The sequence below is a fragment of the Sapajus apella genome, unplaced genomic scaffold (assembly GCF_009761245.1).
Source record: "Sapajus apella isolate SASKATOON/1434 unplaced genomic scaffold, GSC_monkey_1.0 scaffold34, whole genome shotgun sequence".
Taxonomy (NCBI): Eukaryota; Metazoa; Chordata; class Mammalia; order Primates; family Cebidae; genus Sapajus; species Sapajus apella.
In genome coordinates this window covers 21778621-21804565 of record NW_022436974.1, presented here as the reverse complement: position 1 = coordinate 21804565, position 25945 = coordinate 21778621, and the positions used below count along the sequence as shown (strand labels likewise).

The 25945-nt window shown below is 39.4% G+C and overlaps 1 protein-coding gene across 7 annotated transcripts in view; it reads right to left on the bottom strand.

Annotated features, from left to right (window-relative positions):
* Window positions 1-25945, bottom strand: part of TENM4 (teneurin transmembrane protein 4) — a 3057282-nt gene that overhangs the window by 834122 nt on the left and 2197215 nt on the right. For all 7 annotated transcript variants that reach the window (XM_032296006.1, XM_032296008.1, XM_032296015.1 and 4 more), the window contains one exon: window positions 25403-25572. The gene's annotated coding sequence lies outside the window, so the exon portion shown is untranslated. The remainder of the gene's footprint in view (window positions 1-25402; window positions 25573-25945) is intronic.

Genomic DNA, 25945 nt, shown 5'->3' with positions numbered 1-25945 from the left:
GAGGCAGGAGAATCACTTGAACCTGAGAAGCCAAGATTGCGGTGAGCCAAGATTGTGCCATTGCACTCCAGCCTGGCCAACAAGAGCGAAACTCCGTCTCAACAAAATAAATAAATAAATAAAATAAATACTAGCAGTGCAGTGAGCCCTCCATGAACTGCAATACATTTTTTGGCACGGCTAATATTGTCTAGAATAGGCCATCCCATTAGAGTAATGGTATGGAGAGTTCATGGTTGCACCCTCTTTATTTCCTTCATGGTATATTTTACAAGACACACTTACTTGTTTCTGCATTTGTTTTACTTTCTAACATCTGCCCAACTGCAATCAATGTAAGTTTCATGAGTGTAGGGACCAGGAGGTCTTGTTCACTGTTGTGATCCCCAGCACCTAGTATAGTGCTTGGCACAAAGTAAGTGTTCAGTAAATATTTGTAAAATGAATGAATGAATGTGAGCTCCCATCTTCCTAAGCGGTGGAACACCTGTGAGCACATGTATACCTATGCACTGTTGATAGCGGGTATTTTACACAAATTTACTCCATCTCTATGCCAATGCTATACTTTAAGTCTTGAGGGCATGTGGTTTGGGCAGTGGGGCTGAAATTCAGATGATCCTATAATGATTCTGATGTCTGATTGTACTCCTCCACTGACATTTGCTCCCAGATAGCAGGGAAAACACTGATCAGAAAATGGTAGCATCTGTTGTGGTCAAAGTTAATGAGCTGGCAAAACTCTGTAGTAGAAACACACCCTCTGAGGTCAGCTCCCACTCTCACAACAGAAAGGCACTGTATCCGCTGACATTGCTTGCATAATGTTTCCTTCTGAGGGCTGGTCTCCTAAAAAAGAGCTCTCCTAAAGCTTTCTCCGGCATGCTTAATGCCATGTGATACCCTCCAAAAGGGATGCACCTCAGATGAGACCTGCTATCCTGCCAATTTTTTGTCCTATCTCTTCCCATCATTTGCCTAACAGACTTTGCCACTCATGTGGATTTGCCTTTTTAATGCATCAGGTGATGGGTGCTAGTCTTCTGCAACACTAAATTACATCCATTTCTTAGTCTTACAAGTCTGCAGCCTTCAACAGATCTGCATATTGGTCCAGAGGACCATGGCTGAGGTAGTCAAGGATGAAACAGACAGAATAAACAAAAGAGCAATGAAGACCTCCACTAAATAACCAAAGCCTTTGTAGGGTGAATCTAATGATGGTCATGTAAACGGTATGTCAGACACTAACCTAAAGCCCTACACATATTCATACATTTAACCTTTTCAAAAACCCTATAAAATTAATTATATTACTACTCCCAAATCAGACTGCAATTTAGTACTTTAAGGCCTTATCAATCTGTAGGACAATTAGGACTTATACACTATTCTGTTTGGCACATTATTTTTTCATGTATAATATATCTTGAAAACAGATCTGTCTAAATATAAATAGGTATATATGTGTATAGTATCTTGGGAATTGATGTATTTTTATATTTGCATACATTTTAAAAGACATTTGAATTTTTCATTGACACATAATAATTGTACACATTTATTGGAGAACACATGACATTTTGATACATGTGTGCAATATGTAATGATCAAATCAGGGTATTTAGGATAATTTATCACCTCAAACATTCATTGCTTATTTGTGATGAGAACATTTCAGATCTTCTCTTCCAGCTATTTTGAAATATAGAGAACATTTCAGATCTTATCTTCCAGCTACTTTGAAATATATACTAAATGGGCTGGGTGTGGTGGCTCACACCTGTAATCCCAGGACTTTGGGAGGCTGAAGAGGGTAGATCACTTGAGGCCAAGAATTCAAGACCAGCCTGGCCAACATGGCAAAACCCCTCTCTACTAAAAATTAGCCAGGTGTGGTGGTGGGCACCTGTAATACCAGCTGCTTAGGAGGCCTAGGCAAGAAAATCACTTGAGGGAGGCAGAGGTTGCAGTCAGCTGAGACTGTGCCACTGCACCCCAGTCTGGGCTACTGAGTGAGACTCTGTCTCAAAGAAAAGAAAAAAGGAAAGAAAAGGGAAAAAGGGAAAGGGGAAAGGGGAAAGGAAAGGAAAAAGGAAAGGAAAGGAAAGAAAAAAAACAAGACAAGATTCTTCTATTTAATTACACATATGTTTGTACCCATTGACCAGCCTCTCTTCACCCCAACCTCCAACCGGTCCCAGACTCTAGTAACTATTGTTCTCTCTCTATTTCCATGAAATCATTCTTTAGCTCCTATATATGAGTGAGAACATGAGATATTTGTCTTGCTGTGATTGGCGTATTTTACTTAACATAAAGATCTCCAGTTCCATCCATATTGCTGCTAAATGACAGGATTTCATTCTTTTTTATGTCTAAATAGCATTCCATTGTGTATGAATTGAATACCACATTTTCTTTACCGATTCATCTGTGGATGAACAGATAGGTTGATTTCATATTTTCGCTGTTGTGAATAGTGCTACAATACACTTGGGGGTGCAGGTATTCCTTTGATATACTGATTTTTTTTTCCTTTGGATAAATGCCCACTAGTGGGATTGCTGGATCATATGGTAGTTCTATTTTTAGTTTTTCTTAGAAACCTCCATACTGTTGTTAAAAGAAAACTAAATATGGTCTGAGAAGGACTCCATACTTTTGTATTTGAGTCCTTGTGGATGAATGTAACCTAACTTAATAGGTAGACAAGATTGAAAACCTAACTTAGGAGTATGTGCCTATCACAACAGCTGAGTCTTGGCCAATCCCAGCAGATATCCTTTGATCACTTAATACACTACTGAATGTTCAAACAATATTCAAATAAGGCAAACTCCAAACTGTAACCAATCCAGCTCTTTCTGAACCTCACTTCCCATTTGTGACTTCCCTTTTTTGTCTATAAATTTGTTCTGATCACGAGGCACCTATGGAGTCTCTGAATATGCTATGATTCTGGGGACTGCCCGATTTGCAAATCACTCATTGCTCAACTAAACATGTTTAGCACTGTTTTTCATAAAGGCTATACTAAGTTGCATACTATTTTATTATATAGACATAGTGTATGAAATTAATCACAGAGATCACAGTGATTATGATATATTTACTTAAATAAAACTCAAGCAAGTACACCAAGGTAAGACACACAGTAGATGCTCACAAAAGTTATATTATCACTATCAAGCCTGTTGACTATTAAAGTAACCCAGAAGAAACTGAAGTTTCAAATCAGTTTCATAACACATATTTTAATTGATGTGTTGCAGTAACTGACAAACCATTGGGAGAAGGCTATAGTATCCCTTTAAAAGTGTTCACACTGAATGTAAAAAATGAAAATAGAAAAAGAAGAAAACATAGGTGACAATGTACATGATTTTGGACATGAAGAAGAAGACTTTTTAAAATGTAAGATGATAAAGAAGATATTGTAAAGAAAAATGTCAGTACATAAAAAAATAAAATGTCTGCATATTTTAAAAACCAAGATAAAATCAAAAGAACAAAATTCTGGCGAAGTATTTGAAATATACATGAAAACGTGCTACTATTCTTAATATATAATGAGGTCTTACGAATGTATAAGAAAAAGACATCTCAATAAAAAAGTACACAAAGAAAACCCTATCTCTACTAAAAATACAAAAATTAGCTGGGCATGGTGGTGGGTGCCTGTAATCCCAGGTACTGGGGAGGCTGAGGCAGGAGAATCGCTTGCAGGAGGTGATGGTTGCAGTGAGCTGAGATCACACCACTGCACTCCAGCCTGGGAGATGGAGTGAGAATCTGTCTCAAAAACAAAACCAAAAAAACCCACAAAGAACCTTAAAAGCTAATTTACCATAAAAGCATAAAAGTAGAAAGCTAGGCATATAACGTATATTTAAATCATTAATAACTCCAAGAAATGCAAGATATAAAAACATTGAATTTTTCTGTTTTGTTTTTGCTTATCAGACGAGAAAACTATAAGAGAAGAATAACATATATAGAAAACCGTTAACTCTACCTGTACTGACAATGGGTATATATTGGTACAACCTTTCCAAAAAATAATATGGCAATATTTACCAAAAACCTTTTATTGTATGGAACTTTTGACCTAGAAATCTATGTCTACATTTGATGAAGTTAATTTAAGGAAAATAATTATGGGTGGATCCCAAAATTATATAAAGGGGTTTCATCAATGCTAGTAGCAATGTAGGTCAACTGGGAACCATTTAAATGTCAAGCAACTACTAAATGATCAAATGTATTATGGTACACCATTGTATGATGAAGTATTATGTAGCCATTATATATCATTTTATGGAAGAATTTTTAATGAATCTGGAAAGGAGTCACAATATTTTTGTGACCTTTCATTAATTATAAAAAATGCCCCCAAAACAAAAAATTTTATAAATTGATTATAGCAATTATTTAGCTTTAATTATTGCCAATTTGTGCCCAATTTGTTTTATCTACACTCTTCCCTACCCCCATTATTTTGAAGGAATTTCCCTGTTTCATAAATCTCTTTTTTTTCAGTTTGTTTGCATCAGAATCCAAATAAATTTCATGTGCTACAATTGGTTGATTTATCTCTCTTTTTTTTTTTGAGACAGAGTCTCACTGTGTCACCCAGGTTGGAGCACAATGGCACGCTCTTGGCTCACCGCCACCTTCGCCCCAGCCTCCCAAGTAGCTGGGATTACAGGTGCGCACCACCACACCCAGCTGATTTTTGTATTTTTAAGTAGAGTCGGGGTTTCACCATGTTGGTCAGACTGCTCTTGAACCCCTGACCTCGTGATCCGCCCACCTCAGCCTCCCAAAGTGCTGGGATTACAGGCGTGAGCCACTGAGTCTAGCTGGTTGATTTATCTCTTAAGTCTCTTTCTATAGGTTTTCAGCCATCTATTCTTCTTTTTCCTGCTCGCACATTGCAGCCTTCTGGTGTGGTTTAACATGTTCTTCTATGTCATATTTCCTGTAAACTGGTAATTTATTCTAGAGGCTCTATCCAATTCAGAGTTAATTTTTTGCAAGACTGCTTTATACATTATTCTTTCACAAGTCTTTGTATTGTTAGCAACCTTCGATGCTCATTTACTAAATTCATCATCTCACTAGAGGTTGCAAACTGATGATATTCTATTATTGCTTCCTTACTTTTAACAGGAATAGTTCTATATAAAGAAACTTCCTTTCATGAACTTTTTGGTTACCCAAAAAGTCAGGATAAATGTTTGAGATTTTCATTTTATTTGCCAGATTTCCAAAGAATGAGTTGGTTCCTTAGAGTCTCCCAGAGGCAAGCAGTGTGTGTGTGTGTGTGTGTGCGCGTGTGTGTGTTTAAATTTTATGAATCAGTAATGAGCTCATGTTTTAAATATGTTTAATATCTTTTCATGTATATATTGATGTCCAATTTGTCCCATCTTTGGTTTGTGGCAAACATCTTCATATTGATTCTCAAGTGTTTGATAGCCTTCTTTCTTTCTGGAATAAAAGATGTTCTAGGCTCATCTTATATCTATCCTAAGCCAGACTTGAAATTGTCCAGGACCTCCTCCTTTCTTTTTCAATGGGAAATGGTTTTTAGAAACCACAGTCTTGTTACTAGGAGTTGCTCATTGTTACTGGGTTGGTATTGTTTCTAGACTTTTTCAATTGGAATGGCTAGGTATATATTATTTTTTAAAAAAGAAAATTTGCTATGAGTTTATACCAAAACTTCTAACTCAGTTTTTACTTAACCTCATCAGTCTTCTAGCTGTAGCTCCTTTCTTCCATTACAAATAATAAATGACACTATAGAAAAATATGTAATTTGGGGAAAAAGCCATAATATATATTTTAGTGGAAAATAATCAAATATATACCAAATACACCACTAGTTATTTCTTAATGATAAGATTAAAAGTAATTTTTAGTATCTTTTTTTTGTGCTTTTTAATATTTACAAATTTCCATAAGGAATCCATTTTATTTTTGCTATAAGAAAAAATTTGCTAAAAAAACAAAAATAAGCCAGATGGTATAAATTATAATATAGTAAACTGTCTGCCAATCTTATACGTGGGTAGAATAATGATAATCCATTACATCTGTGGAATGCTTTACAATTTACAAAGCATTTTACATCTATTATCTTTCATGATCATCACAACAGCATTGTGAGGAAGACAGGGTAGAAATACTGTTTTATAGATAAGAAAATTGAGGTTTGAAAAGATCACATGTGATGGAATCAAGGCTAGAACTCAGAGCTCCTGACCTGGTCCATGTTCTCTCCCTTGCCTATCTATCTCTAGGTGATTGTTATTACATTTTCTCTCATTTTTCAGGAAGACAAGAAGACCCTGTAATGTTCTGCCTGCTGCTTACAATGCTATCCTTAGAACCCACTTTCTTCAGCATAAGACTTGGAGGCCCAAAATGCCCGTACTTTTTTTTACTTTATTTTTATCGAAGTTATTCATTAACATAATTTTAAAAGCTAAATATCCCACAAGAATTTAATGCAAAACAGAGTCCACTGACCTACAATTCACCATCCAACTCCACTTAATAGTCCCTCTTCCCCGAGGCAACCATTTTAACTATTTGAGCTGTTTTTTCTCATTTTTATTTTCATATTTCTAAATATTCTATTTCTACTATATTCTTGATTCTTTAATTGTTAAAAACTATCAGTATACTTCCTACTATTGAAGATGATCATTTAACTTTTTCCTCTTTATAGACACTTCCCTTTTCCCTATATCCTCAATATACTTATATCAGAATTTTGATTAGTGTTAGTATTGCCATTATTATGAGTGTGTAAAAATTATTCTCAACTAAGCCATGTTGTGTACTATTATATACCATATTGTTTCATTTTTGTTTTCTCTTGAGTTAATAATTGCCTCTTTTCCTTTCTTTCATAGTTGCTTAATGTTTTAGGTACCTATTGCTATTTCATCCCCAGACTACCAAATTATAAATCTTCTCTCAGTACATTCCACTCTATCAAGTAATCTGCCAATTTCTTTCCTTTCTCCTCCCCTCTTCTCCCCTCCCTCTCCTCCTCACTCCCCTCCCCTCCCCCCACCTTCCCTCTCCGATCCACTTTTCTCTCCTTTCCTCCTCTCTCTCTTCTCTCCTCTCCTTCCTCATAGAAACTTTATTTCCTTTCTTCTAAACTGTTCCCAGTGTGGACTCATTACTTTCTAGATCTGATGCATAGTTCTTGCTTTAGGATCACTTGCCACTATTTTCCTGGGAATTTTATTGGGTCTCCTTCTTGTATTTGTACCTTTTGTTTCCAGGATCCTATGTCTTCCTCTTTCTTTTTTTTCCTCTTTATACTAAAAACAAGTGTATGGAAGGTAAAGTTTTTGAGACCTGCTTTGGCTGGATATAGAATTCTAGATTTAAAGTAAATTTTTTATTATTTTAACGACCTTGATGGTTTCATTGTCCTCTTGCTTTCAGTGTTGCCTGTTAAGAAGACTGACAAAATTTTCTTTCTCCTCTTTGGGTGGCCTTTTTTATGTCTCGTGTTCTTTGTAAGTTTTTAGGTTGGTCTCCTTTTCTCAGGGTTCAGAAATGATGTGAGGATTGCTGTGGGTCTTCTTTCATCCAATGTGCTGAACTGTGGCTGAGTTCTTCTGTAGAAACTCTGAGAAATTTGTTATTTCATTGATAATGTATTTGTTCTGTAGTTCCAAAGTCATCTTATTCAGCTAGCAAATAAGATATTGAACCTCTCAGACTGTTTCTAATTTTTTAATCTTCTCTTTCCTATTTTCCATTTCTGTCTCTTTGTTTTACTTTTGGGAGATTTCCTCAGATTTGCCTACCAATCCTTCTGTTGACATTTTGATTTCTGCTGTCATATTTTTAATTTTCAGAAGCCTGTTTTAGTTTTTTGTTTTGTTTTTGAAATGAAGTTTTGCTCTGTTGCCCATGCTGGAGCGCAGTGGTGCGATCACAGTTCACTGTAGCCTCAATCTTCCTGGCTCAAAGGATCCTCCCTCTCAGCTTCCTGAGTAGCTGGGACTATCACCATTGGGAGATAGTCTCACCATTTCTACATTTCTATACAGATTTCATTCACTTCTCCTGTTCCTTTTTTTTTTTTTTTTTTTTTTAACACAGTATATCTACTTTTAGCTGAGCTGTTTTCCAGAAGTCCAGATGCTCTCAGGCTCACTTACTGTAGTCACTAAATCTCCAGTCCTCTCCTTGGGGGTTGACAGTGCAGGCACTCAGGAAAGCAAAACGGAGAAGGGAACCTTAAGACAAACAGCCAGTTTTCCTTTTTTTCCAACCCCTCCCAAGCTCCTACTTTCAGAAATGCCTGACACTTTCCATTTCTGAGATTTTCTCGTGCTCCACAATGAAAATCAGATCCCTTCTGGACATTTTCCACTGATAGCTTAGGTTTCACTTTCTCAGGTCTGTCTGTCAATTATTTCTTGTCCGTCTGTTTTACAGGTAGAAAATGCTATTGTCTTCTCTTTCGTTCTTTTTTCCTTTGTAGTTTTCCGCTTTCTTATTATTTCTCTGTCATTTTAGTAGGTGTTAGGGAAAGAACAGAGGCATAATTGTGTTCCTCCCTCTGTATGTAACTGAAGTCCAAACTCTCCTTCTGGACCAGTATTTCAAGAGGTATTCAACCATCACAAGGGTCTTGAGCTGTTTCTCTGAGAAGCACTGTGGCTCCACTGTTTACAAGATTGTAGATAAATCCAGAAGCCCGAGTGTCATCATCTTTACAATACAGATAATAAGCCAGGAGCAGTGGCTCACACCTCTAATCCCAGCACTTTGGGAGGCTGAGGTGGGTGGATCATGAGGTCAGGAAATCGAGACCATCCTGGCCAACGTGGTGAAACCATCTCTACTAAAAATACAAAAATTCGCCTGGCTTGGTGGCACGCACCTGTAGTCCCAGCTACTCTTGAGGCTGGAGAATCACTTGAACCCAGGAGGCGGAGGATGCAGTGAGCTGAGATCACACCACTGCACTCCAGCCTGGGCAACAGAGTGAGACTCTGTCTCACCACAAAAAAAAAAAAAAAAAAAAAAAGATAAAACACAGATAATAACGTCTGCCTAACTGGTTGTTGTTGTAAGGATAACTGGGATGATGTCTGATCTGTAGTTTTAAAGTCTAATAATTTGAAGAATATCAATAAATAGCAGCTATATTGTTTGTAATATTATAATTACTGGCAGAGTATGTTAGAGGTGGACAGCTCATTGAGTTATTAAGGGAGGTGGTAAGGCAACAGTAGGGAACTAGAAAATCCTCTTCTATAAATGCTTTGATAACAAGTCCTGGATTGTAGAAAGTAATAATTGATGATAGTAGCTAATATTTACCAAGAGTTTATTATACCTCAGTTGCTATGCTTTACAGGTTATCTCAGTCAAGCATCACAACCGCCCTCATAAATAAATCCTATTATTATCTTCATTTTAGAAATGAGGCCTGTAATTCCGCACTTTGGGAGGCTGAGGTGGATGAATCATCTGAGGTCAGGACTTCGAGACCAGCTTGACCAACATGGAGAAACTCCATCTCTACTAAAAATACAAAATTAGCCAGGCATGGTGGCATATGCCTGTAATCCCAGCTACTCGGGAGGCTGGGGCAGGAGAATCACTTGAGTCCGGGAGGCGGAGGTTGCAGTGAGCTGAGATCGCACCATTGCACTCCAGCCTGGGCAGCAAGAGTGAAACTCCCTCTCAAAAAAACAAAAAGATAGAAACGAGCAAACTGAGGTGTGGTGATGTTAAATTACTTGGTCAATATCACACAACAAAGATGTGGCAGGTCTTAGATTATTGCCCACAGTTTGCTTTACAGCTATTACTCCTTATACCGAGGCCAGAGCTTCTCAAACCTTAATGTCGTCACAAATCACCAGGGGATCTTGTTATACAGTGCAGCCCTGGCTCAGTAGGTCTGGTGTAGGGCTGCAATTCTGCATTTCTAACAAGCTCCCGGGTGATGCTGATGCTGCTGGTCCCAGGACCACACTTTGAGTAGTGAGGCCCCAGACCGTGCTCTCTATGTGGCCACATCGTGTGGAACCTCATTTTTCCAGGGTACAAACGGGGCCACAGGCCACAAGAACAGTGATGCTACCCATCACACTGTCTTCCTGCCCTCTGTGCATAATGTGCATAAACAGAACCTCAGAAATTATTTCTCCTACTGTACACTCTCCCCAGGAGCCCTGGCATGTCTCACACGCTTTTGGTCTTCTCTACTGCTCTGGCTACAAGATGCTCACTACTTTTCAAAGGTGGACCCTCACTGTTACCTGCTTCTATGGCCTTCCCTGAGCACACCAGGCCTGGTGTTTTAACTCTAGGTATTCTGAAATATGCGAGAGGCTTAAGATGTGGAAAGATATTGAATTCCTTCCCTCCAGCCCTCGGCAGGGTTGTGCTGTTTTCACTGCAGAAACAAGAAGCCCCTCTTCCACTCAGGGCTGCCTGGGCCCCAAGCAGCACTACTTGTGCTCTGGATCTCACAGATTCCCTTGTGAACACAGCGCTGTTAGCTGCTCCTGTAGCCTGTCCTGGGAAAATATAACTGCTGTCATCCTGCCTCCCTTTTTCTCTCACTAGCCTCTGCTTCAGCTCTCAGAATTCATCACCCTGAAAGCAAGTCAACTCAGGCCAACTTCCAACTTGGGTAGAAGGGGTGAATCTCAGCTTAGGCTCAACTAAAACCATAATCTGGGTATGACACAAGGCACAGTAAAGAAGACATTGGAGAGACACTTCAAAGATTCAGAGTCATCATGGGGCAAGGGAAAGCACTGGAGTAAAGCCGAGTCTGAGGTTGGAGACCCACTTCTATCCCAACTTAGCTGTGTGACCTTGGACATTTTAGCCACCCTCTCTGATTGTTCCAAAACTATAAGGAGAAAGACGTTCTAGATAACCTTCGACGTGTACCTTCCCATTGTATATGATGTTCTGTTATCTTCTAAAAGCACCTAGTGGTTTAGATAAGCCTATAGGAAATTATTCCTACTTACCAAACATCTATTCCACTAAGTAGAAATTAGGGCAGTGCTCAACAAAGAGTTAAAATGTAAAGCCAGGCTAGGTACAGTGACTCATACCTATAATCTCAGCACTTTCGGAAGCTGAGGCAGGTGGATTACCTGAGGTCAGGAGTTCAAGACCAACCTGGCAAACATGATGAAACCCTGTCTCTACAAAATACAAAAATTAGCCAGGCATGATGGTAGGTGCCTGTAATCCCAGCTACTTGGGAGGCTGAGGTGGGAGAATTGCTTAAACCTGGGAGGGGGATGTTGCAGTGAGCCCAGATCACGCCATTGCACTTCAGCCTGGATGACAGACGACAGAGTGAGTCTCCGTCTCTCTCTCTCTCTCTCTCTCTCTCACACACACACACACACAAATTAACCAGGCGTGGTGTAACACACCTGTAATCCCAGCTACTTGGGAGGCGAGACACAATAATTGCTTGAACCTGGGAAGTGGAGGTTGCAGTGAGCTGAGATCATGCCTCTGTAATCCAGACTCTGTCTCAAAATAATAATAATTAATTAATTAGAAATAAATAAATGAAATATAAAGCCAAAAAAGCTTGGACTCCCCCGTCACCAGCTTTCTAATCTTAGTCACCCTTCCTCTCAACTCCTTAGTCTTCTCAAGGGTTATATCAATTAAATTCATAATAATAAAGGTTTCAAACTGGAGGTTCTTGGGCTTCATTTAGTCTACATAAATGCTTTGCCTAATCCACAGAATATTTTAAAATTTTTCAATCAGTTAGCAACATTTAAAAATTAGGAGATTTTACATAAAAATTTGGTTTTCTGACTTTCCTTGAAAGATCGGAAAATCTAGGCAACATGGGTCAACCACTACTGCGAAGCCACTATTGGCTGAACTGCATTGCAGCAGTCTTTTTGAAAAGGGGCATGTGCCCTCTGCACTGTCACAGCTCCTACTGGCTTCACATAGCTCATTTATATTACTTAAGTCCTTTAAGTATTTGAGTTTGTGATCCCCAGACAGCCATCATACTGATGAGCTGTGTAATATCAAAGGAGTATTTATGCTTTTCAAGACTCAGTATACAAATTCTAGAATGGGAATAACGTTCACATCATTGCATGGGCTGTATTAGTGAGACAAAGCAGGGATCAAAAGAGTTTTCTGTAAAAAAAGAGAAAGTAAATATTTTACGCTTTGCAGGCCATAGAAGATCTGTGTTATATATTCTTGCATCTATTACTTCTCTTCTCTCTCTCTTTTTTTTAGAACAATCTTTTAAAAATACAAACATTCTTAGCTCTCAGGCTGTACAAAAACAGGCAGCAGGTGGATTTAGCCCATGGGTCATTGTCTGCTAACCCCCTGAAATAAAGTATTTGGAGCACATAGAATAATGCCTGGCATGCAGTGAGTATCAATAAATGTTAATTCTCATTATTTCAGCATCAGGCCTCTCATTCTCTTACTCTCAGACATGAGCGGACTCCACAGTGTCCATCAGAACTCCCCATTGCCATTTCAATTCTCTTCTGACAACGCAGAGGGGGACAGCATTTTGTCTGTTGAGACATGTTCTTCTAAATAGAAAGCGCTGCATGGTACATAAAGAGCTCCAAAGCAGCATGGCAAATACAGTGCAACTGTGTCATCACCATGAAATCAAAACCATTGTTTAAGCCATTTGCTAAACCACATCCCCATTCCAGCTGTTCTGTCTAAAACGTTACCGAACAGTCACAACTGGATGGAGAGCTGGAGGTCCTGAAAAACCTGCTTATAGGTTCTCTGTTCTCATAGCTTTCCTCTTGTTTCAGTTCTTTAACTGTCCTCCTCCCCACCTCCCTAAACACCTTGTGCTGTATTATTTATTATTTAACTTGAATGCCAGGGATGCAGCTTGAGATGAAAGGCACTTGACAAAATAAAATTGCATTGTGTTGTAGGACTCTTATACATGCAGCTTGGCATAATTAAAATAAGAGAGACATGATATTGTTAGCTCATTCAAAGAATGTGATGACTGAATCTAAAGAAATGTCAGTTATTTTCTATGGTATCCAAGGAACCCAAGGAGAACATGCATTTAAATAAAAAAGTCAAGGAGCACGTCAAGAGATTGTCCAAAGATACACGTACTTTCTTTCTTCTTACCGGTAATTCACTAAGAAATGGAACAAAATCACATATGGGGCATAAATCAAGTTCCTAGAATGGCGTTGACCCAAGTTTCCTTGATCTGGGCCCTGTGCATCACGGTTATAAGGACTCACCATGTTATATGAGCACCTACTGTGTGCCAAACCCTGTGCTAAGTGCTAGAAATGGAGGGATGAGTAAATTGAGGCTCTCACGTTTAGCACATAATTCCTATGTAAATATAAAGTATTGATTAGTGGCATGACAGCAAGAGCCAACACTTATTAAGAATATACTCATACCCAGCATTGTTTTAAATGCTTTTTAGTTGATGAATTTATCCTCTCAACAATCCTATGGGTTATATGCTATTATAAATTTCCATTTTGCTGATGGGACAGTGGAGGCCAGAGACTAATTTAATTATTTAAGACCATACAGCCACTAAGTGGAAGATCTCTTATTCAAATCCAAGGAGCCTGACTTCAAGGCCACACCCCTTAAAAGGCACTAAACAGCCTCTTAATAAACGGGCTTGAATCATGTTTTGAGAACACAGTGCAGCAAAGACCCTAATTCTGCTTTTGGGGGTCAGGGAACACATAGGATAACATGTTTTTCTCCAAGATTTCTTTCACAGGAAAGCCAAGCCAGACATTCTAGGCAAAGAAGGAACACATGTCCAGAAAATGGTATTTGTAACAGTCTCAGAAAAAGAGAATATTCAATTCTGATTGTTACACTTGCCTTAAAAAGAAAATAACATTCAGCATTTCCAGTAGCTGCTTATTCAATATTGGTCTTCCCTGCAGTTCCACAAACTTCAGGAGGGCAGGTGCCTGTCTTCTTGACTATGGTGTGTCTAATACCTAACACGTGCTTAATAAATAAATTTGGAGACACATGAACAAATCTAGTCAAGGTAGAATGGTAGGATAACGTTGAATCTAATATTATCCACCATGGATAAGGGTTAATGCTCAGCTTTATTGGATATCCATATTAGCATTTTAAAATTCTAATTTCACACTGCTCTTTACTAGACATGACCATGGTATTCTTAAAAGGCTTTAAAAGCACAGTATTGTCAAAACTTCCATTACTATATGTATCAGTAACATTTTGTATATGTACCCAGAGTAATTATCCTATGCACAGAATTCTGAGTAGAATGCTGTACTTAACCCATGGTAGCCATTAATTAGATGAAATAGTATTACAGTTGCACGCAGCACATTTTAAAGTGAAAACCCACGCGTGACAAGAAATGAATTTTCTTTTTATCTCCTGTAGAAGAAAACCGATGGCTAATGTAGAAACCTCCCAAACACGCTTTGCTAGTGAAGCTAGTAGAGCCATCTAGAGAAAAGAACTATTTTGACTTTGCTAGTTAGATCAACAAGTATGTTGGGAGGTAAAAGGGAAAAAAATAGTGGGATCTATTTGCCAGGGGGTAGAGCTGGAGGAAGTTTGGCGATTTGATTATTTCCTCTTAAGATGTCTTTGCAAGTATCAAATTGAGAACAGCATCTATTTAGAAGGCTTCTCATAGATATTGTTAAGTGTAGGGGCAGGGCTTAGTCATCTTTTTCTACCAATAAATATTTTTATTAGAAAATTATTGTAGGATGATTCAGATGTTTAAGACTGGTATTTGAATTTTCCCTGAAATAATTTCCCAAGACTGGGCCACAGAGAGTTGTATACCTACAGCCGTGAAAATAACCCATGATTATAATTCCTAACTATCTAGAATAGGCTGCGGAGTGCTGAAATCCAAGAGCAGTGTTCATTTTTGCCTCCAGTGGGTTCTACACTCATAAATGAAGGCAGCCAGTTCTGGCACCTACTCTGTGTTGGGCTTCCTCTGGGTTACAGTTGAACTTCAGGTTGTTAAATGTATTCACGAAGGAAGAGGAGAGCTTTGTGTTAGCCTGACCTGAGTTCCACTTCTGGCTGCACTACTTAGCAGCTGTATGTCTGGGTAAATTATGAGGCTGGCATGGAACAGTATTCCTTTCCCTCTCTGATTACATTTCCAAATCTGAGTGTGGAAAAGAAACAACAGAAACAGCCATTGAAAGATAAAACAAGTAATAACTTGCCTAATCCCGAATTGGAAAGAGATTTACAGTTGGAAACAACATATTACCTGGCCCTGCCCTGAGTTCTAAGACAATATGTAACATGAGAATCATCATATATATATTTATGTGTATACATATATATAATTCATTCCACAAATATTTGTGGTATATTTACAATATACCAATGACTGTGCTAAGGAATGAAGGTCCAGGTAGAGCAAATGTAGACATGGTCCCTTCAGAGTGGTTCACAGTCAGCAGACTCTTCCATATACACATCTCAGCAAGGTGAAATAGGAGTTGCTGATGACCTAATATAACAGATGACAAAATAGAAGCCAAGAGCCAGAAATTCTGAATTTAACATGAGGAATTGGAATCAAGAGTGACTCTCAGAAAGTCTGGCTCTAAAGCTAGTGTTCTCTGCACCGCGCTTGTGGACTCTCCATTTTATGACAAAAGCATAGTTCTCTGTTTAGTGCTGGGCAGGTGGCAAAGTGCTTTTTGCTTACTCAATTTCATCTAATTCTGTGATGTAGATATTTTTACCATTTTCTCTATAATTCATTGATAAAATTGAGACCCGGAGGGATGTGGTGGCTAGACCAAGATCACTCAATTAGTTAGAGTCAGAGAAGAGACTAGATTCCAGTGTTTCTGAGGCCAACCTCTGTCTGACATATGTGGATTTCCAGTTTAAATATTTCTAAATTCAGAAAATTTGAGCCCTATTTTCATGGTCTAGGATTATTTCCATGACCTATGTAAATTATAATTAAATCCATGCTAATAGGCCATTTTGTGGCAAAACCTTAATAAGCAGTGAGCCAAGGCCTGCAGGCTTGCAAAATTATTTATGGCGAACTCCTAGGGCTGCTATTACTCAATCTGTATGTGCTGCTGCAAAGTGTTTGCAATCTGGCTACTCCACTACGTTTTTCTTCATTCCTGATCAGCAAAATTGGTGAACCCAGCCTCTAGCATATGGAAGCATTTCTATACTGCAAATTTTCTGATGAGGGTGGGATGGGGATGGTAGAAGTATGATTTGCAACAATTTGTTCAAAGAAACATATATTTTTAAGCAAGGCCGATTGGACTAGGTTCCACGTGGCAAAAGTTGTCTCCAGAAAATACTTTTTTCTTCCACTTTACCCCCACTTCACCATTTGTTAAAATCAGTGGTTTCCGAGTCTGCTTAACACTTGTGAGGACACAAAATCCAGAAGATCTAGGCTTTTTTTTTTTTTTTTCTTATAATGCTGACTTTCTGGTGGGCTCAGGTTTCTGCAAACTGCTTCCAAATGGGCACAAACAAGGAGCTGAGCATTTCCTTCAGGTGTTCGTGACCATGCTAAAGTTTTAAAGTAAATTGAATTACTAAGTGTGTAAGCACTGTGTGAATAGATGGCATCTTAAACTTAGTATGCCTACCTAACATGTTAATTTTATGAGTAAACCTATACATAATACATTATGCTATTCTCAGATGAACAAAGGGCTTCTCCAGCTGCCAAGGGCAGGGAAACAATGTGACATATATCTTCAGTGTTCTAAGAAATATCCATTTTTTTTTCTCCTTCGAATGATTCTTTTCCCTTTATTTAGACTCAAATTTGTTTATGGCACTGGTCTACTGCATCAGGTAAAGGCCTGTCAACCACATAGGCGCTTTCTCTACCTCATCTGCTATTCAGAAATGCATAGAAATATAAAGAAACTGGAAGCTTTTGCATGACTTGGAAGGACTCATGGATAATTTGAAAACACAGTATTTGGTGTGTGCCAAGGGCCCTATCCCCTGCTTTGTGGTTTTAACAAGGCCTTAAGTATAAGTGTGCTTGCGGCTCTCTGCTCAAGGAGCCTTCACAGACATCCTCTCATCTGTTCCTCCCAGCATCCCTGGAGGTCTGTCTTCAGGGACTGGAATTGTCCCTGTTTCTGAGTGACAAAACTCAGGATCTGAGAGACACTATGTAACTTCTTTTAGGTTACTCACAGGGTGAGTGAGTGGAGTTCAGTTCTCGGCTCCTAACAGCCTCCCCACCCACTTGCTGCAGGCATATGGGTATCCAGGGTGCTCTTCCCAGGATCGGAGTGAGGAGCACTGGGAGTCAAGGGACAGGGACTTCCTGGGCACCCTGGCTCCTGCATGAATAGAGCAAGGGGGCTGACCTGGTTACCATCCCTACCGCTTCCTTCTCTGACACTCTGCAGGACTTGTACTTTCAAGGCTCTATACCATGGGCCAGTGACTTAAAAGGTCTTGCATTTTGATTATTTAAATTTAAATATTTCTAAATTCAGAAACTTTGAGCCCTATTTTCATGGTCTAGGATTATTGTCTTTCACATGTGTCATATAAATCAACTTCATAAATACTTATGGATAATAATACTATTTCTTAAAGCGCTCAGAAGAAGGTGAGGGGATTGAAGTTTTACGTAGATCTGACATCACCACTGAGATATTCCTATTTATATGCTTTTCCCCAGTAACTGAACTCCCAATGGCAAAGATGCTGGATGTGGCGCCATTGTACTCCCTTCCTGCTACTGTCTCCACACCCGCTTTTTTCTGTCTCAGGAACTAGCACTGTGCCTGGCGCCTAGCTAGCCACTCAACAAAGAGCTGCAGCTTAGCTTTGTTATTATTTTATTCTTATTTAATTCTACCCAATACATAAAGCCACAAAGATTTTTAAACATAAATTTAAAGAAGTATTAATAACGAAGGTCTCCCAAAATAAAATAACTCTTTATAGCAACTTACTGAGTCAGTATTATCACATGTACAACCTATACTCAGATAATATGCATGTCAATTAAAAACAGGATCACCTTTGAAGAAGGTCTGAAGAGTTTCCAATGTGAAGAGCACTGAATACTGTGTATGAAGGCATGCCTGATTTTCCAGGACACTTCTTTTTTTTCCCTATAATTTCACTTTTTAAAATTATTTCATTAAATGTGCAACAGAATATAATTCTATCTTTAAACCATTGTTACATTTTTCATATAAGTTCATCAATTTGAAACAAATGAAACCTTTTTCAGGCCAAAATCAGTATCTTGACTTTTATCTTGGAGAAATTAAGTCCCCGTAGCCACCAAGCACATGAAAATCCTCTTGAGTGGACTGGCAAACACATGATCCTCTGCTTTTTTAACCTAGGACCCACAAGACACTCTCAAATCCGTTTTCAAAACACCCATGCATTGAGAGTACGCTACATGTGCGGCATTGTACTGTTCTCAATGACCAGGAAAGCTGACTCTGATTGTCTCCATTTTATAGGCAAGGGAACTAAGGCTCAAAGCCACATGGCTAGGAGCTGGCAGAGCAAAGTGTTAGACTCTGCTCCAAAAGCCTGTATTCTTTCCACCACCTCTCTCCTAGTCTACTGCTCTGGGACCCTGATCTCTTCCTCTATGCAGATTTCACTGTTGACAGAGCTCCAAGCGAAAAACCATTGCCTCAAAATGGCAGAGGAAAATCGAGTTGTCATATGTGACCCAGAGCAAAGTTCTAATTCAGAATCATTTAGTTTCATATCTGCCACCTGAGACCACAGCCACGCTTCTCCTTTCTCACTGAAGGAGAACACACAGACATACTTTCTCAGACTCACCTTTTAGGACCTGCATCTGTGGAGGCCCTGCTGCCACGGAACTTCCCAGTCACTAACATTTAGAATTATACTTGCTACATGATGGTTGAAACCCCCATGCTTACTTACTTAAATAAAATTCCTGTTCTGGATTTTTAGCAGATCCCAGCTTGCTACTCTGCCCTGTGCCTGCATCTCCAGACCCACTGGGCACCTGGGAAACCAATGCTCAATTTCTTCTAATGATACAAGGCCCCTTGAAGCCCTAGCTACTTGATGATATTCACAGAATTTTGTCCCGTGCCACAAGTCACACCCTATTTTAATATCAAAAACAAACAAACTCAAAAATGCTGAAAAAGTGAGTATCTGATCTCTGAATAAGGAGGTACTTCTAAGGATAATAAGTGGAAGAAAGCATAATGAAAGATATCAGTAGATTGACTACATAAGACTTAAATTTCTGTATGCCAAAAAATTCATTAAAAAATAAAAAGCAAATAACACTGAGAAAATATTTTTAACAGAGTGGAAAAGACCTAATATCTTTCATAAAGATGGGTCTTTTATGAAATGATGAAAAAATAGTAGAAAAATGGACAAAGGGCATAAATGAAAATTCATAGAAGAATAAAGACAAACAGCTAATAAACATGAAAAAGAATTTCATCTCACTAATAATCAAAGAAATAAAAATTAAAACAATATTAAAGAACTAGTTTTTATATATCAATACATCAAAGGCAAAAAAGAGAAATAATTCCTAATGTTTGAGATGTGAGAAATGTTTTTACTTTTTTCAATTTGATATACACAAGCTCACCTCTCATTACTGTTCAACTTTGCATTTCTTTGACTATAAAAAGTTTTAAAAATATTGATGTTCTTTGACTTATTGATTCCAATCTAGTAATCTATGCTAAGGAAATAACCAAAGATGGGGACATGAATTATATACCTTTATCACAGCATTATTTACATTAACAAAAGTTGGAGTGTTAGAGAACTGAAATGTCGAGGAAAAAGTGTTGGTTCATAAATAATAGCACACGTATTACTATGCATGCACAAAAATTGTTATAAAAATAGTTGCAATGACATTGCAAAAATACATAAAATGTTCATGACATATGTATACATACACAGGCACACACACGTATATACAATACAATTTTAGCTGCTTAAAATGTCTCCTATAAACACACCCACAGAGAGGAAGGAAGATCATAAGTGTGCAACAGTGATTATTTCTTGGCGGAGGAAATATGGTATTGTGGGTTTTATTTTCGACTTTCCATTTAACTTCAAAATTTTCTTTCTTTCTTTTCTTTTTTTTTCTTTTTTTGAGACAGAGTCAAGCTCTGTTGCCAGGCTGGAGTGCAGTGGCGCAATCTTGGCTCACTGCAAACTCAACCTCCCAGATACAAGCAATTCTCCTGCCTCAGACTCCCAAGTAGCTAGGACTAGAGGTGCGTGCTACCAAGCCTAGCTAGTTTTCGTATTTTCACTAGAGACAGGGGTGTCACCACATTGGCCAGGATGGTCTCTAACTCTTGACCTCGTGATCTGCCCCCCTCAGCCTTCCAAAGTGCTGGGATTACAGGCATGAGCCATGGTGCCCCGCTAACTTCAACCTTTTCTATAATGAACATGCATTGCCTTAATAATCAGAAAAGAATTCCAACAAATGTTATTAACAAATAAGGAAAAAAAAATATTTGGGCAGCTTGTGTTAAAGGCCCACGAAGAAAGTCTAAACAGAGACCCCTTCCCTGAACAGCTCTGCACAAAGAGTCCATCACCTAGTTTAGCTGCCAAGACAGAGTCTGGGGAGATGAGGGTAGGGGTATGAACCTCCCAGAATTAAGCCTGAATGCAGATCTGAAGTTAAGATAAGCCAATCAGAGCATACCTGGTTATTGTCAGCGAACCATGAAAGCAGTAAACTGTAACATGCATTGTGAATACTTGCTTAAAAGTCAGGTATGATGCACATGAGATGTTTGCTACCACAAAACTGAAATGTTGTTAGTTACTATTTGGATGAGTAGAAACATGCCATTCTAAAAAAGAACCTTTACTTTATATAGCAATTCTTAAAAATAGATGAAAATATTTTTCTTAAATGTAATGTATGTATATTATGGAAAATTTAGAAAATATGGAAAAGCAGAGACAAGAAAATGATAGTTCTACCATGTAAAGATGACCACAATTCAAATTTTGTAGTATTTCTAATTTTAGAATGGTATTTTTATCTTTATTGATTTGGTTTTGCTACTGTTTCCTCCTCATAATTGAGATCATAACGTATTTTGTTTCTAAAGAAATAACTTTTTTTTTTTTTTTTTAGAGAGGTAGGGTTTCGCTCTGCTGCCCAGGCTGAAGTACAGTGGTACGATCTTGGCTCAGCAACCTCTGCCTCCCAGTTCAAGCGATTCTCTTGCCTCAGCCTCCTGAGTAGCTGGGATTACAGACATGCGCCACCATGCCTGGCTAATTTCATATTTTTAGTAGAGACGGTGTTTCACCATGTTGGCCAGGCTGGTCTTGAACTCCTGGCCTCAAGTGATCCACCCACCTCAGCCTCCCAAAGTGCTGGGATTACAGGTGTGAGCCGCTGCACCTGACTAAGAAATAACTTAACCTGTTGTCCCTTAATGTTTTTTGCATTGGAAAATAGGTCACCATAATTTAAGGGATTTGTATGTAATTCACTGAATGTGTAAGTAAGTGGGGTGGGGGGAAGCACTCAATACTGCCTCCACTCACATGAAGGAAGAAGCGACTCCTACTAGAGGTTCACAGAGAAATCCACAGGACAGAATTAATGAGCAAATACTATTGCAAGTGCATTGGAAAATAATGTACCAGGCAGAGGTATTTTTATCACCTAACTTTGATAAGTACATTTTAAAATATTTTAGAACATCTTATACTCTCTTTTTGGAAACTTTGGCTTAATCTGTATGCACACAAACTCATATCTTTGGGCCTTGAAATGAGGCAGGGAATCCAACCATTAGATTGAGGCTCTGCAGGCATCTTATTGGATCTATTTCAACCCTAATAGAAATGAGAACGAGGCCAATCATGGCCTGTATTTTTAAGGGATTTGTGGTTCTCATTTGTATTATCAAATACTTTGCAAGCCTTCTTTGGGCCTAAAATTGCCATAGTCACAGCCAGCTGTGTCCCATCAGCCAGAGATAGTTCACCCCCAAATCTCACTGCTCTCTGGCAAGGAGATTCCGCTGCTGAAATGAGCAGTAACATTTGGGGATAGTGTTACCCAATTTAAAGCCTTGAGAAATTTGTAAAACTTGAGTAAAATCCAGATAATATTTTCAGTTCTCTCTACCCATCACTTCAGAAAATGAGTGAATGAGTCGATGAAAGAAGACAGGCACTGAGCAACCTTCTTGCGGAGAAAACGGAGCCCAAGTCGCAGGGACGTTATGTTAAAAACAGTGTTAGGTTTTGTTTATACTTCGATCTGTATTTTCTAAATCAGGAATTTCAAATAATGTCAGCATAATAACTGGCACCATTTATCTAGTGCCTCAAGCACTGTGTGAAACCTCCTTTGTATATATTACAACAAGTAATTCTCTAACAGTTCTTGGTCATTATTCCCCCATTTCACAGATGATGAAACTGATGTGTAGTAGAAAAGATAAATGTGGAATTCCACTGTTTTTGTTTTTCTGGGTTTTCTGCTGTGACTATCTTTTTAATGTAGCCCTTTGATTGGATCTATTCTGCAATTACAAAGGGATCATTTTGGTCTTTGATAATAATTAGCTGGAATTTATTATTTATTTTTGAGACCATTTCTGTAAATCTCAGCAGTAGGACACTATTGAAATGTGTTGCGTTCCACAGGACCAGAAACCAGATACGACATGTTCTCACTTACAAAGCAAGAGCTAAACACAGTCCACATGGACACAAAGAAGGAAACAACAGACACTGGAGCCTACTTGAGGGTGGAGGGAGGGAGGAGGAAGAGGATCCAAAAACTACCCATCAAGTACTATGCTTAACCTGGATGACCAAATAATCTGTATACCAAAGCCCCATAACACACAATTTACCTGTATAACAAACCTACGCTTGTACCCCTAAACCTAAAATAAAAGTTAAAAAAAAATGAGTACTTGACAAAAAGTAGTTTTCTTTACACCCTTTTGTAACATCAACAGCTACTATGTATCTGTGGTGGAGGCCCTGTGTTATACAAAAATTAACTGGGCATAGTGGCAGCTGGGAGTATTTGGCATGTACCACTGTATGTTATATCCTCACCACAACTCTACTGATGGAAGAAAAATCAATAAACCAACACACCAACCAAAACTTATTTTTCAAATGAGGAAACAGAAGCAAAGGATGGGTAAGTTACCTTCCTATAACATACAGCTGGTAAGCAACACAAATACAGTTTGCATCCTTCTCAGTCCAGGTCCCATCTTCACCCACTGAACTGTGATCTTCACTAATCAATAGGAACACCTCACCATAATATTACAGAATTTAGAGCAGTAAGGTACCTTAAGCAGCTCCTTATAAGGACATACATGGAGGACAGGCACAGTGGCTCATGCCTGTAATCCCAGCACGTTGGGAGGCTGAGGTGGGTGAATCGCTTGAGGTCAGGAGTTCGAGGCCAGCCCGGCCAACATGGTGAAACCCCCTCTCTACTAAAAATACAAAAATTAGCTGGACATGGCAGCAGGCTCCTATAATCCCAGATGCTTGGGAGTCTGAGGCAGTAGAATTGTTTGAACCCAGGAAGGGGAGGTTGCAGTGAGCCGAGATCGTACCAATGCACTCCAGCCTGGGCGACAGAGCAAGACCCTGTCAAAAGAAAGTGCGTGGACAAAGTGACGCAAAGCTCAGAGAGGCTAATGATTTGTACTGGGTTACACAGTGAAGGAATGGCAGCAAAGACTGTCTGCTTCCAATTCAGTGTCTTAAAAGTAATCACATTATCAACTGGTAAAAATTTACAGTCACAGGTGAGTTTTGTTAGTAGCTTCCTGACCATCAATTTTCATCTTCTAAGAGTTCTGTGTAGATTGCTTAGCATCTTACTCTTACTAATTCCTTCATGTCAAAGACCTCCATCAAGGGTACAGTGTCAAGTGTTTTCCAAAGGGGCAGAATCCCTGAGTGTTCTATACTCTCCCTTCATAGGCTTGACCAAGTCCCTGGGCTTCATATCCTTGTCCAAGGCCCCAAGAGCCACAGGTCCATTTAGTGACACCAAACACCCCACTTCTACTGATGGCAGGCATCTGTTGAACCACTGAGCCAAGGTGGAGTTTCCATTTTCTCCCATTTCTCCTCCCCTACAGCATGCTTTTATGAATTCCCAGCTCCTCCAGGGATCACCCCACCTGTGACAGGGGCTCAGTACCCAGAATCCCTGGGTTGGAGCACAAGAGAAGAAAAACTAGAAATAGGCAGAATGCTCTGTCTAGCATCGTCCTGAATACTGCTGTTAATAACAAAGGTCGAACATCCGTGTTTGCAACTTTGCGTGGCTCCCGAAGTCCCTTCACACCCACCCTAGGCATTTCCCCAAGTGACGGAGAGCAGCAATAAACCACAGCTTGGCCTTTCTGTTCAGCCCCTTGGCTGGGTTTCAGGAAACCTCTGTCTCCCTTAGTGCTTGCTAGAATTGGCTGGAGAATAGTCCTTGACTCAAATAACTGAAAAATATACTTAACACCACATTGATTTTCCATATAATTTTATAAGCACAAACATTCTCTTTCATTTCCTGACAAACAACTATATTCCCCAAAGTGTCCAATAAAAATCAGTAATTTGCACATCACTATCTTTGTCAGCAGCTGTTGTTTGGAGTTAGTCACCAAGACCAACGTCTTTCTCCTACTGCCTTTATCCCTCTGTACCCCCTTCCCCTAACAAATCCCAAAGTTGAACTGGGGCATAAGGGCGAATAGCTATGTAGACGTTCCTGATGCTGTGCTCAAAGCCCTTTGCGGAAAAAATACATAATTTTCAAGCAGTTCTTGATGGAAAAAGAAAACCAGAGGCAGAGACAAAAGGTGCTACACTAAACACTGTACTGTCTCCACAATTCTGAGATAGCACATAGGCTGTGCAGGTCCGCTCCCCTCAGGCTCATCCCCAGCTGTGAGCAGGGACAGATCCTTCTGGTGCAAGTGGGAAGCTGGGATCATTAATTCAACGACTGACAAATGTCTTAGGCCAACAGGCACCCGACCTCCAGTGGCAGGTATTACTCTAAGGTTGCATCATAAGACAAGCAATGTCAAGAGTGAAAACTGAAAATGTTAAGTCATAATTCCTAGGAATCTTCATGTTGCTCCCTCTCCCCCTCGCAGCAGGAACACAGCGTAGTGTGTTTCTTTTTACGTGCCATTCCTAACTTCCAGGACAGCCTTTCCTCCCAACCAACCTCTCCTCTCTTTGAAACAGCGACCTAGGCTGAATGCAGCAGCAAAGAAATAAAGAGGAACGTGTTGATTCTCACCCAGAAGTCTTGTCTCCTCACAGTCCTTTAGAAGCTCAATCCTCAGGAGACAGGGCACTGGGGGTTGCCAAGGGACTTGAAATACCGGTTTGCCACAATCCTGACCAAATCGGCTCCCCGTGCTGAGAAGGGAGAAGGTGTCAGTCATTCAAAACCCATCGTGGTTGATTCTAAAGCGGAAAAAGGAAAAAAAAAAGCAAAGGAAAGCATCGCTTAGCAATGGACAGGCAGAAGAGTTAAGAGGCTGAGCTCTTCGGCAAGAAATGCCATAGACATTTCAACCTGGACAGAGCCAGGACCACGGGCTGGTTGTGACAGAAAGTGTGCGTTCTTGCTTAGTGTTTAGATATTGTTTTTCTTCCTCCCTCTTTCCCTGAGCCCTGGCACTGGGGAGCGTGGAATGGCTCAACCTGTTGTAATCAAACATGTGGGTTGCTGCTTGTTGCAAAGATATTGCAGCAGCCTCTTCATTAAAGGAGGCTGTTCTTAGATGCTAAGAATTAATGTCTGTGGTTGCCTGCTTGTGCTCTGGGCTTGGTGTGG